Raw genomic sequence first — 13,161 nt, forward strand, 5'->3', positions numbered from 1 at the left:
TCATATATCATCATATCATATTATATATATATATATATGTAATAAAAAATACATTTGTATAAAATATATCTTAAAATTGTAATAAATATATAATAAAAATATATGCAATATTTTTATAAAATATATTTTTATTATATAAATGATTTGTAAAGTTATTTTAAAATATCATAAAAATGATTTTAAAAAATTATAACATCTTGAAATAGTATATTATATATATATGATTTGTAAAGATATTTTAAAATAAAATAACATATTTTTTACATGGTAAATTATCTTTAAAAATTGGCAATCAATTTTTCTCCATGCAGCTTTTTGCTTCACCAACCTGTCGGCAATCAATCAATAAATCAATCAATCAATCAATCCATATCTTCCACTTCGTCATCGATTTCATGAATAATTTCCACATGTGATTGCCTTTTGAAGATCAATTAACCAATGAACCATCCTGTTTTTTTTTTTGTTGTTCTTTTTCTTTTCTTTACAGCGTCTTTCATTGCACACTTGAGCAACTCGAAGCCATCGGCAAAATGATTGACAGGCGCCGACCTTCTCGTCACCTCGGGGCACGTTGGAGCGGCTGTCCATCATCCATCCGGCATGCTGTCTAATTGTGACTGGCCGCATGTCGTGCAGGTCAGAGTGAACCGGCGTAAATAAGAGCATCAAGAAGCTCGACACCCCCCCCCCCTTTTCATACATGCGAAGAACCCTCCCAGGGCTTGGGGGTGGGGGGTTTTGCCTTTTATCATCTTGGTGAAAAGTTAAAAATCTTCGGCGTCGAACTTTGCTGTCCAAGCGAAAGTTCGAATCAAGTTCAAGCATTAAAGGACAACCGACACCATTTTTTTTTGTTTCCTAACTGACATCAGAAAAGTGTTTTTTTTTTTAGCTAGCTAGCTGTTAGTTACCTATCTGGCTAGCTATCTGTTTGCTATCTATTAGCTATTTAACTAACTAGCTGGCGAGCTCGCTATCTACTACTATCTATCTATCTATCTCACGATCTATCTATTAGCTAGGTATCTAGCTGGCTAGCTATTAGCTAGCTATTGGCTAGCTATCTAGCTGAACAGGCATCGTCATCAACTCAAAAACAAGACTTCCTATATGCTATTAGCTATATGTGGTGGAATCTTTGTAGAATACGCTCAGTAGAAGTCATTTTACAAATTATGGACGCAACTTGTCCGGAGGTGTCGGTTGTCCTTTAAATTCGAAGTGATGACAGAAAAGTGGGGTGCTACTAAACCTCACCTGGAGCCACGAGGACGGTGAAGCAGCATATGGCACGCAGAGCTCGGGATTAACAATGCTAAGCACTCAAACATTCTCCCGTTTCTTCGACAACAGCTGTTGTTCTTGAGCCGTTTATTCTTTGCAATCGACACGATCAAACTGAAAAGCTGCACATATTTGTAGTTTTATTTCTTTATTTTGTTGACGTTAGCATCTAAACATTAGCTCTAAGCGAGTTAGCCCGCCGTGCGTTCCCGCGCTACTTTTCCCCCCGGCGGGACCAAATGAAGTGCAGCGGCGTAATGCACTTTATTGATATGCGCGCACGTCAAAACAACCAATTAGCATCCGTTGCCGTCTGAAACGAAATTTTATCCATACATCAAGCGTCCACTCACGGGCGCATTAATGCCCGTTTTGTTGATATCAGCGACTCTGCGGCCATTAAGAGAATGTCGATATACGGATCTCTACCTGGCGCGCCGCTAGGCTAACTTACAGACTCGTTTGATGCTGCTTTTTTCACCTGTAGCCTCGTAGCTTAGCATTCGAGGCTAACAAACGTGATGGTTGACATTTTGCGTACATTCTCGTTCACGTGGAGATTGAAAGTTATGTAGGTTTTACCGTTGGTATCGTTATTTTGAGTACATTTCATGCTTTTTTTGTATACTGTTTTTATTATGACCTGTAGCCTCGTAGTTTAGCATTCAAGGCTAACAAACGTGATAGTTGACATTTCGTGTACATTCTCGTTCACGTGGAGATTGAAAGTTATGTAGGTTTTATCGTTGGTATCGTTATTTTGAGTATTTTTCATGCTTTTTTGTGTACTGTTTTTATTATGATTTAAATTTTGTGAAGCATTTTGTGGTTTTACCTGTGAAAAGTGCTATATGAATACATCTTAATTGCTTACTTTTCATTAGCATGATGCTAGCTCGGCGTTTACGTGCGCATGGATGGTTTCGAAATGACGATAAATGAGTGTCTAGTGGGTTCACCTTGTTCGTAAATTAGGGAGCGTCTGTAATTGTTATTTTAGAATTTTGCTCAAAAATTGCCCAGCAAAAACAGGACCAAAATATTTATTAAAATATTTGTTAACAAAAAAATCAAGTCGAATTTTGGACAAAAATTGTACAGCAAACAGTAAAAATGCAACCCAAAAAAAACCAATTTGTGATTCTTATTTATAGCACTAAATCAACTTATGAACAAATTCACCTTACAAATGAATTCACTTTACGAATGAATTCACCTTACGACCGAATTCACCTTATGAACAAATTCACATTACGAACGACCGTTCGGAACGTATCTGGATCGTAAGTTGGGGAGCCTCTGTATCTTCCATCTGTTGTTTCCAAGCAGACCGTTTAGGATTCAAACTTCCAACGACGGATTTTTTCGTCTCTCGGGGCCAAAATTCTTTTCTTGCTTTTGTCTTTTATTGTTTGTCAGAACAAGAGGGATCAAATCCGCGTGCTTGTCGCCATTTTTTTTTTTAAAACAGGCGCAATTGCCCAAAGGGACGTATCAGGTTAATCGTCAGGAATTTTTAACGTAAACCCAGTGCATTACGAAATATGAAACACTTACTTATACCGTTGTGATTCATGCCACGCTACATAGCGACACGATAACCGTTTACCCGATCGATACCGGGGTCGTATCATAGCAAAACAAATTGAAGCGACACGGTGCCCCCCCCCCCCCCCCTGCGGAACACCGGGACGTTGTCGCGATAGCTCGGCTGCAAAATGAACGGATCAATACGTGCTAGACGCCACATCCAAGGCGGATGTTACGCTTGTTCCATGGCCTCTCCGCATTACCTGGATCACAGAGCACACGCTCCCTTTGGGCCACGTGCACACACACACACACACACACACACACACACACACACACACACACACACACACACACACACACACACGTACACACACATTTACATCCGCACTGTTGTAGCACAACATGGAATCAATAGACATCACTTACTTTGTGCTTCATTTTTAGGTTTTTCATCTCCACTTAGTATTGATCACACACACACACACACACACACACACACACACACACACACACACACACACACACACACACACACACACACACACACTGAGATAGGTACGCTTGCTAAAAATGCAAAAATGGCGGTATAAAATCAAATAATCTGTAAAGATAAGACGTATAGTGATGCCATGCAATGATATTGTATGGATACCGTATGATATCATTGCTATCGTACTGCTAACATATGATATCATTGATATCGTGCTGATACTATATGATATTATTGATATCATGCAGATACCGTGCAATATCATTGATATCGTACAATATCATTGATATACTGATATCATACGATATCAATGATATACTGATACCGTACAATATCATTGATATTGTACTGTGACTGTGCAATATCATTGATATCGTTCAGATATCATACAATATCATTAATATTATACTGATATTATATGATATCAATTATATACTGATACCGTTCAATATCATTGATATTGTACTGTTACTGTACAATATCATTGATATCGTACTGATATCGTATGATATCAATGATATCATACTGATACCGTACGATATCATTGATATCATACAGATATCGTACGATATCATTGATATCATACAGATATCGTACGATATCATTGATATCATACTCATACTGTACGATATCATCCCATTAAAAGGAACACACTCTGAATCACTACATAAAGGAAAGATATGCTGCAGTACAAGATTTTACGGCACGATGTAACATGAAGACAGCAGATACTGCAAAGCGATACGATGACATAAAGGGACGATACGATCCCACACAATGCGATACCCGTATCATGTGACAAATGCGATACCATGCAATATGTGTCATATGTGATGATATCAATAGCACGAATACAGTGTACGTCGATATAAGACGTGAAGATACTATGTGGTACGATATGAATATGATATCATATCAGATATTTGTTATCACTAAAAGTACAATTCAGTTATTAGTGTATCGGGAAAGGCGGCGTATCAATCATTCCGCCTGTCTTATTTGTTTGCCTTCAGTGCGCTACTTGCGCGCTAGCGATCTATCATTGATGCGGCCTTGTTAGGTCAGGCGACGTGATTGACGTCTCCGATCACCACCGGCGCGTCTCCAGGCCCGTCCAGTCGGCCTGAGGCTGAACCCACCCTCCCCTTCGCTAAGGCCATCCTGCGTTACGCACGTATCAAGTACGGCGTTGTACACGCCGCCCTCTGTGGTATTGTAAAAGTCAGGCCGTGGAGAAGCTATCTTAATGGACTAATTGCGCTCTAATGGCAGGCGGCAGGCCTTCGCAGGCAATCAGGACAGGAAAGAGACAGACAGGAAAAAAAACGAGCATGCTAGCCGCAACAAGGCGCAAATACAAACTCAAAGACTGAGCACCGATGCGTATGTGGAACTGCCGCGGCTTGGAATTGAAGCGGATTTACAATACGCGGGACAGGCGATGTGAGACAATCTCTTTTCGTCAAAGGATGCTACAGCTTCATGTTTGTTTTCGACATTTAGCTTGTAGCAGACGTGCACATTCCACCATGACGTATGTGGAACTGCCGCGGCTTGGAATTGAAGCGGATTTACAATACGCGGGACAGGCGATGTGAGACAATCTCTTTTCGTCAAAGGATGCTACAGCTTCATGTTTGTTTTCGACATTTAGCTTGTAGCAGACGTGCACATTCCACCATGACGTATGTGGAACTGCCGCGGCTTGGAATTGAAGCGGATTTACAGTACGTGGGACAAGAGATGTGAGACAATCGATTTTCGTCATTGGATACTACGGCTTCATGTTTGTTTTCGACATTTACCTTGTAGCAGACGTGCACATTCCACCATGACGTATGTGGAATTGCCGCGGCTTGGAATTGAAGCGGATTTACAGGAGGTGGGAGACAATTTCCTTTCGTCAGTGGATGCTACAGCTTCGTGTTTGCTTTCAACATTTAGCTTGTAGCAGACGTGCACATTTTTTTAGCATGACAGCCCTGATCCACTGGTGAAAACGACACTTTGATCCTCTCCTCTTTCATCTACAACTGAATTTGAAAGTTTGAGAAAGCTCTTTCAAGCAAAGAGGGGTGCTCGAAAGCCTCATTCTGCACACACCAAGCCGTGATTGACACCGCATCCCCCCTATGAGGTGTAAAAGTGGCCCCCGAGGGCGGCGCCAAATGAAAAGTCATGATGAAGATGCTAACGGCCAATTAATTTGCGAGCTGATGTTTTGATTAGAACGGCTTGTTAATTACAGGGTCATTTGGACATAATGTTGAGAGAATTGCCTCTCACAGGGACCCCCCCCCCCCACACACACACACACACACCAACCCACAACCCCCCCCATGTATGTGTTTGTTGATTAAGTCAACAAATCCCACATTTCAATCTTACTTTCTCTCTCGCAGAAGCAGTCAATGGACTTCCTGCCAGGACTGTCCTTTGGCGCCTCCTGCTGGTAAGATGAAACCCCTGCAAGCCGCAGTGCGCCCCCCACACCCCATTTTTTCTGTGGACCACCACTATTGAGCAGGTTTTCATACAATTTTTTTGTGTAGTTTCAATGGGAAATTCCAATTTCAAAATGCACCCTCTTGGTGTAGTACCATATTTCGCCACAACACCCTTGGCAGCACTGAGCTCAACTGGAAAACATGCAAAAACAAGAAGAAGCAGAGAAGGTATACCAATGAGTATTTTTGGGGGGCTGCCGTGTATGTGGGTTCACATCCCGTTTTTTTTTCTCCAAATCAATCAAAACCAGACCCGAAATGCGAATAATAATAATAATAATAATAATAATAAGCTCACTCAACCCCGAAGTAACTCAAATAGAAAGAAAGCTAGCTAGCTAGCTAATGGATAGCAAATAAATAGCTACTTGGATTCGCATTTATTCGTCTCGCAGAATAGATAGCCAGATAGCCAACAGCTAGCCAGCTTACAGACAGCCAGCTAATAACTAGCCAGCTAGCTAATGGATAGCTAATAAACAGCTAATAAATAGCTAATAGATAGCCAGATAGCCAGTTTACAGCTTTGTGTTTGCTTTCAGCATTTAGCTCGCAGTACACGTGCACACTCCACTCCACCATGACGTTCCTGATTCACCGGTGAAAAGGACGCCTCAACCTTTTCCTCCTCCATCTAGTACCGCAAAGAGGGCACAGCAAGCGCTGAAGAAAGAATGACTTTCTGGGTCTCTGGATTGAATTGGATGTACCTTTATTCGTCTGGCAATGGAGAAATGTACATTTCACAGCAGCAACGTTATGAAAGGAAGAGGAAAGGAAAGAAAGAAGTAGAAACACAAAATACAGGAGCATCATGATTCCACCCACCCAGGACGCACCGGATTCAGCGAACCAACACCCCCCAACCTCTGCCTCTCTCATTACGAAGCCCACGTTGAGCTGAGGTGAGGCGCTCCGGATGGTGCTTAAATCTCCCCGAGGTGACCCGGATTAGCGGGGTCCCCCTAGGGGAGGTCGTTAAGGCGGCTATAATTAGCTATGATCCTTACATTGTTATTTCCTGATGGTCTGATCTACTTTGCATCCATTGGCGGAAATTTGACACCTCATCATCACATCAATGAATACTTGAGTGTGTGTGTGTGTGTGTAATAATGAAGACAATGCATGTATTTCCTCATATGTCCGCTAGAGGTCAATGCAAGCTACTGAAATACCTTTCAGTTTGCAGGTTAGAATATCAGGTTGTAGTGGGTGTCAACTCTGCTGGTTTTGGTTGTCGGATTCATCTTCAGGTTCATACCCGTTTAGTTATAAGGTAATCCACCTCAGGATAAGGATGGATTATTATTATTATTATTATTATTATTATTATTATTATTATTAATTGAGCAGATGTAGGCAATCCATCAGCTACTAGACCAAACGTCTAGTAGACTCTGTGACCTAGCTAGCTCGAAAGCTAGCCAGCTACATAGCTAACAGATATACAGATAGATAGCTTGCCCGCCTTTCAAAACTCTCAAGTTCACTTTGCAGTCACAGGATAAAGTCTTCCTGTGGGTGAACAGTGATAGCCACAGCGTTCACTCATCCCGGAAGTAACTCAAATAGATAGAAAGCTAGCTAATCGATAGCTATCTAGCTAGCTAGTTAGACAGCTAATAGATAGCTAGTTACTCAAATAGCTCAAGTTAGCTAGCTAGCGAATGGAGAACTAATAGATAGCTAGCTAGCTAGTTAGACAGCTAATAGATACCAAATAGATAGCAAATAGATACCTATCTAGGTAGCCAGCAACGGTCACCCCGTTCAACCGGTATTTACTCAAATCTATTAGCGATATTGCTAGCTCGCTATTAGCTATCTATTCACTAGCTATTAGCTATCTATTCGCTAGCTGGCTAGATTTCTATCAATTTGAGTTATTCCAGGTTGAGTGAACGCTAGCGCGTTTGGCTGCCGCTGCTCACCCACGGAAAAACATATCCTGTGACTGTAAAGTGACCTTGAGAGTTTTGAAAGGCGCTTCGAAATGACATTTATTTTTATTATTAGAGAATAAATGGCAAGATGGGTTGTTGTTTTTTTATGTAACAATCTGTTAATTAATTACAATACACAATCGTGATATTTTAGGTGAGTCATAGTAAGACAAAGTTGGAGTCTGTTGCGTATTTTCTCAGGGGGGGGGGGGTGAGTGTTTGAACACTCGTTCCTTTCCGTCCATCCATTATATTCTCATACAGTAACTGTCACAACGCCGCCGGTCAAAGGTCGCATTATAATCAGTCTTTTTGTGACGTTAATCTGAAGGTAAACACGGACAAATACGGACTCGCTAACAAAGCTGCTGTCGTTGGAGCTATTAATTTTTAAAAAAGTAACCGCCTGTTAGATCGCGTCGAAGTTGATTTAGTCGGAAAATGAGCCGGCGTCACATTCGGTACTTCAGAGTTCAAGAAAGTTGTCAAAGAATAAACACTTCAAAAAAAGTATTGGACGAAAGTAATACTCGGTTCGTCCTCAGCATTGTTGTAAGCTAGCATGGATGTTTTGTCCGTTAGCGTAATCGAGCGCTATTATGACGACATTTGACTTCACGCCCGTCATTTCTGTCTGCCGTAGTAACGTTGTATTTTGTTTTTTCCTGCCGTGACAAATCTTTTGTTATCAGGTCCCAAAAATATTTGTCCGTCAATGGTGTCAGAAGAACATTCTGGATCAGGATTGAAAAGTGTTAGCATCTACGGTAGAAGATCCAATGGGTCTCAGATCCTTGGGCTCCAATTTCTGGTTGTGTGGTCTGCGATGACGTGTTGATGGTCCATAATAGGTCACCAGTGGATTGCGAATGTGGTCTCTGGTACTTTGTATGATCTACTATTTATGATCTGCATCAAAATGGCGGACATTTCATAAAACTCCAAATTTTCTGAGATCTTGAAACATACAACCTCGGTGAACTCCAGACGATACGTGTAGAAGGCGCTAACAAAATGATCAAACCCATCGTTGCAGAATCTTGAGTTTTGCCGCGTGACTAGCATAGACGGCGTTAGCTCTTTTATAATTCATGGCCGCTAATTCATCACATGACAGCAAAACCCGAGGGAATCGTCCCCTTGCCGACACCCTTGGAAGCGATCATGTGTCGCAAGTTCCCGGAGCGAACCCGCCAAGACGACATCAACAAGTGTTGATAAGATGCGCACAAATCGTATCGAGTTGCAGCGGATTCGGTTTACCCACGGCGTATTGTTGACATGCTAAGTGTTAGGTGGGGGGTTACGCGACACACAACACGACGCTGGCAGATCGCCGGATTGTTTTGAACCTGTGTTTTTGTGGCGCTCTCGCACCTAATTTTGAGCCTTTTGGGGGCGGGGCTTCATTGACATAAATTCGCTTCAATTTCCGACATTTTTTTCCGTTTAAATTCATTTAATTATTGAGCTATTTGCTCCGTAGTAATAATAATAATACATTTGATTTCTGAGTGCCTTTCGAAACTCTCAAGGTCACTTTACAGTCACAGGATAATTTTTTTTTCTGTGGGTGAGCAGCGGCAGCCACACGTGCCAGCGTTCAATCAACCCTGAAGTAATAATAATAATAATTATCCATTTCATTACTCAGGAACTCAAATAGATAGCAAGTAAGCTAGCTAGCGAATAGATAGCTAATAGCCAGCGAATAGATAGCTATTAGCCAATGAATAGATAGCGAATAAATAGCCATTAGCTAGCGAATTGATAGCTAATAGATAGCTAGCGAATAGCTAGCCATTAACCAGCGAATAGATAGCCATTAGTCCGTAAATAGATAGCTAATGGCCAGCTAGCAAGCAGATAGCTATTAGCCAGCGAATAGATAGCCATTAGTACTTGAGACGTGAAACAAAATGGCAGACCAAACAATGAACACCCCTAAATATCGTGTAGACAAAACAAACACCAGAAGCGGCACTTTGAGGCACAAATAATAATGCCCCACAAATACTACTAGCGAGAATGTTAGCTTGCTTTTTTAAATGATGATGATTATTATTTCCCAGGAGATTCTGCATGGCAAAAAAATATGTACGTAGGTGGCAACAGTGACGCGTGAATCACGGCTAACATGATCGGGCAAGCCGTTTTCATCTTTGGCTGCCGTTAAAAGAAATAAAGAAAAGCTGCCATGTTTAAAGCGGCGTCATCGCCAAAGGAATTCCAGGGACTTCCCTACGCCCATATATGGTCACGGAATATCAATGATGGTGAAATACATCCGATTGCTTCTTGTTTTAATATTAATAATAATCCATTTCATTTCTAAGCGCCTTTCAAAACTCTCAAGGTCACTTTACAGTCACAGGATCAGTTATTTTGCGGGTGAGCAGCGGCAGCCACATGCGTGAGCGTTCACTCAACCCGGAAGTAACTCAAATAGATAGAAAGCTAGCTATCAGATGGCTAATTGATAGCTAATAGCTAGCTATATAGCCCACTAGATAACTATCTACCTAGCTAGCTAGCAGGTCCGCTATATAGCCCGCGGGCCCGCTATATAGCCCGCTAGATAGCTGTCTACATAGCTAGCTAGCGGGCTATAAATTAGCTCGCAAATAGTAATACAGGTAACATCCGAGTTATGACCGGTTTCCGTTCCGACAAAACGGTCGTAAATCAAATGGTCGTAAATCGAAAAGCATTTCAAAATGGCCGACGCGAGGTTTATACAATGTGAATCTGTTGTTTTTAAAGAACGTTTTCTATTGAATACTATTATACACCAAATTGCTTACAGTTCAATTACAAATCTTATAACTTTTAATGTCATTTTTATCATTTTATATTTTGTATTATCGATTTTTATTACTGTGTCGTTCTGCTGACCCAGATACGCACGGTTTCCCACGCATACGCGCTGTTGAAAAATCGCTCTCCCTACAAACGGAGAAGCCAGAAGAGGTCTCCCTGTTTTTTTTTTTGTTGACCCTGACTTACTTTGACTATAATTGACATAATTAGCAGTTTTTTTCCCGTCATATTCGGCGTGTTGTGCAACGACGTAGTATACAACCCTGACGTGGCGTCATAAAGTGTATTAGTTCCCTTACTGATAAGAAAATTCTGCTCTTAATGTTAATGATTTCTTAAAACCTTTCGGTTTTGATGGTTCATAAGTACACTTGGAAATGTCATGGAAATGTCAATCGGCTTTTATTGATGATTTTTGCTTTGGTATTTTGTGCTAAACTGTATTTTTAACTCATTCATTGCCGCACGTGCAAAAAATGTGTCCGCTTCAATGCCAGGGTTTTTGTCATTGTCACTCGAATTGCAAGAATATTGAGTTTTAGGGCTACATAAACATTCAATCCGGCGTAATGAATCTTAGACTCTTTTCTTTCATTAGAAAAAAATAGTTAATTCCTAAGTTATATGGGTCTGGAGTTATTTGAGTTTGAAATGGGGGCAGATGTACAAAATACAATACAATGTATACAGATTGATTTATAAAGCGCTTCAGCAACAGATGAAGCTATAAAAAGAAGAAGCTATCTAGCTAGCTAGCTATATATTAGCTATCTATTAGCTAGCTAGCTTTATATCTGAGTTACTTCCGGGTTGAGTGAAGGCCTAGCTAGCTATCTGTTAGCTATCTATTAGCTAGCTTGCTTTATATCTGAGTTACTTCCGGGTTGAGTGAAGGCCTAGCTACCTATCTGTTAGCTATCTATTAGCTAGCTAGTTCTCCATCTCTTTGAGTTACTTCCGGGTTGAGTGAACGCTGGCGCGTGTGGCTACCGCTGCTCACCCACGAAAAAAATTATCCTGCGACTGTAAAGTGACCTTGAGAGTTTTGAAAGGTGCTTAGAAATTAAATTTATTATTATTATTATTATTATTATTATTATTATTATTATTATTATTATTATTATTATTTTATTTTATTTTTTTAAGCGCTAACATGGGAAAAAGCCAAATTCTGCCCCCTTGTGGAATGCAAAAAACACTGCCAGAGGTCTGACTAGCGCTTTATCGGCACCCAAGCATGAAAAATAAAGCCCAAAGAAATTCGGGAATCACACTCTATGTTATTTTTTTCAATTCCCTAATAAATTCGTGAATGGCAGTGAATGAGTTACTTTTTTTCCTTAATGTATTCATTTTTTTGGTTATTATTATTATTATTTTTTTCAACTTTGACCTTCTTGATACTATCGACAGGCTGTTAAAAAATCTGACGACGGCTATAAATCCATAACGGGCAGTGATTCGTTAGTGCGTCACGTCTGAGTTGCTCAAGAATTTCCAATCTTTATTGATTAATTTTTTGTGTGACAGGAAGTACCTTGACATCGAATCCAGGATGACGTTGCAAACAAACCTGATGATGTCCAAAGTTTTGTCACCAAAAATTGTGTTTATTTTTCCGCCCTCTGTTTGTCGTTTTTCTTGTTTTTTTTTTTTTGTTCCATGAATGTGTCAAAGTCTCACGAAGCGAATCGATGCCTCAGTTGTGGCCTTGAAGGAAAGGCAAACAGGCAGCGTCATTCCTGAGAACAATCACAGACTGTTCAGCGGTTCCGCCCTCGGTCAAGAAGAAGCAAGGCGACCAATAATATGGCCGGGCGACCAATCGTTGTGTTGGTATTGACATCCAGTGACACACAAACGCTAACGCATAAATTTCCAACTTTAAATAATAATAATAATACATTTGATTTTTAAGCACCTTTCAAATCTCTCAAGGACACTTTACAGTCACAGGATTTTTTTCTTTTTGTGTGGGTGAGCAGCGGCAGCCATTCGCGCCAGCGTTCACTCTACCCGGAAGTAACACAGCAGCAAAGTTATTAAAAGGACAGCAGTGATACCTCGGTTTTCGACCCTAATCTGTTCCAGAAACCGGTTCGAAAACGGATTAGTTCAAAAACCGAAACATAACTTTCCATTATAATCAATGTAAAAATGTTTTATCTGTTCCAAGTCTAAAAAGGAACTTTTTAAAAACACTTTTTAACTATTCAAACAGTAATATTTTATTATTTAATGGACCTTGCGAGTCAAGTCCTGGAACCCGATTGTGTGTGTCCATAGCATTGTCCGTAGCATTGTTGCTAACCGGCTAACAACGGTGTAGCATTATTATTATTTTTTTTTACAAATAATGCAATAATATTGTGTTTGTAAATAAAAAAAATATTACCGATAATCATTTTTAAGGACGATAACTCACCCAAAGAAAAATATATCTTGTGACTGTAAAGTGACCTTGAGAGTTTTGAAAGGCTGGCTACCTAGCTGGCTATGTAGCTGGCTACCTAGCTAGCTATCTATTTGATATGTATTTGCTATCTATTAACTGTCCTTGAGAGTTTTGAAAGGCACT

At 40.4% G+C, this 13,161-nt stretch overlaps 1 long non-coding RNA gene across 1 annotated transcript; it reads left to right on the top strand.

The window, feature by feature from the left end:
* The first annotated feature begins 508 nt into the window (after positions 1-508).
* Positions 509-8,474, top strand: LOC148886839 (uncharacterized). Its single transcript, XR_016117950.1, has 3 exons — positions 509-639; positions 5,713-5,762; positions 6,360-8,474. It is a non-coding gene; the product is annotated as an uncharacterized LOC148886839 (long non-coding RNA).
* The last annotated feature ends 4,687 nt before the right edge of the window (positions 8,475-13,161 follow it).

This window comes from Hippocampus bargibanti, linkage group LG16, assembly GCF_051943395.1.
Source record: "Hippocampus bargibanti isolate YZ-2025 linkage group LG16, ASM5194339v1, whole genome shotgun sequence".
NCBI classification, from domain to species: domain Eukaryota; kingdom Metazoa; phylum Chordata; class Actinopteri; order Syngnathiformes; family Syngnathidae; genus Hippocampus; species Hippocampus bargibanti.